Consider the following 1,788-nt stretch of genomic DNA (forward strand, 5'->3'; position numbering starts at 1 on the left):
TAATTTAAAATAAAAGAAAAATAAAATAAAACAAAATAAAAAAACATAAAATTTTATCTAAAACCTAAACTAATTTAAAATAAAAACTCACGTGACCTATAAAAAAAAAGAATAGAAATTGGAAAGCTACTAAAAAAATTAAACCTTGCCTCTGCCATGCATTTCTCATCTCCTACCAAAAATAACGTTGAGGACTTGGAATAAAAGTGCTTCCTTTTCTTCAAATCAACAAGAAAAACGTAATAGAGTGCATTTCCAAAAAGGCAAACAACATTTATATAATATTAAACTTAAATCCGGTACACGGAAATGAAAGCAAAGACCCTTTTTAAGCTTCCAATGCTGAATGACTTGACAACAACTCTACCCAATGAATGCCGTGACATTTTTCATCTATTTCTCCAAGCATCAGTGCTTCACTTTTCCTTAAAAAGCAACGAAATTATGAAACCGTGTAGCTTCATGAATCAGCATCATCACACGTGAATTGGTTCCACTTTGAACAATGCAAGCTAAAAATAACTGTTCCAGCGTATGAACAAAATGCTAGTGAAAACTAAAGGTATTTTCTCTCCCCAAGGTATCACGCACGGTTTCTTTTAAAAGAAGAATTGCAAAGCCTGGCTTAAAGTCTACTGGATGTAACAACCCCCACAAGACCGTGTGATCAACAACAAAGGGGATCAAATGCAACTTATGGTGGCACTGCTGCAGCAAACATAATCCATCTCTCCTCTTCAAGAAACGTTCCAAACAATGCTCAAAACAAGTGTGACCGTTGGTGCTCAAGGCAAAGACCGTGAGCTACCTTCCTAACGGTAGTAACATGTTGTAACTCATTCTTCAATGCAATGCATAACATTCTTTTCTCCAAAGAGACCACGTTCACATTCCCTTAATCCCATTTACTCAACTCTTCATTTTTTCAAGTGAAAAGAGAACTCAAATAAGTGAGCACTGAACCAAGAAGAACTGCAGCCAGCTTTGCACCGAATGAAAATGGAAAAGGCAATCTATTATTATCCAACCATTTTAATAAAACCGTAAGCCAACCATACTATTCTTCAGCCAAACTCTCGGTAAATGAAGACTAAGAGAGTAAGTTAACAATTGCACCAAGAAAACTAAATAAAAGGAAAGGAAAATTTGGCTTCTTCATTCAACTATGAAAACCGTGAGTTCAATCCTATTCTCCGAGAAAGTAACAGCAAAACCCAAAAAAAAATGTGCAGAGAATGTTTCACCCCAAAACATGAAAAATCCCGAGAGAGAAAGAGACCCTGCAAAAGTGACGGCTCCCCCTCTCATGGTCCGAGAATGTGGTGTCAAAAAACTAGGGTGGGGTCCACCCAAACCCTAAAGCCATGTCACAAACTCTACCATTGGGCTTTTGTGCATTCTACCAAATTAATTGGCCCAAAGTTACAAAAATTCATTAACAAAATCTAAATTACTAAGCTAAGCTAGATTAATTCTAATTTGCCTTGTGGAAATTCTACAATTGCTTGGTGCTCTTCCAAAAGTCCCAAAGTATAGTTCCAAAATTGTCCTGAAAATAGAAATAGGAATAATTAAGCTCAAATAATTCAAATTAATTAAAATATGAATTATTGATCTAATTAAGCCCAAATGGTGAAAATGACACAATAACTAAGAATTAAGCGCAAATCATCAACACAAATCGGTGCGAAAAACAAAGTATATAGGCTGAGAAAAGCTCTCTATGGGCTTAAACAGGCTCCAAGGGCCTGGAATCAGAGGATTGATGGATTCATGGAGAGTATGGGT

This window comes from Vigna radiata, chromosome 5 (genome assembly GCF_000741045.1).
Source record: "Vigna radiata var. radiata cultivar VC1973A chromosome 5, Vradiata_ver6, whole genome shotgun sequence".
NCBI classification, from domain to species: Eukaryota; Viridiplantae; Streptophyta; class Magnoliopsida; order Fabales; family Fabaceae; genus Vigna; species Vigna radiata.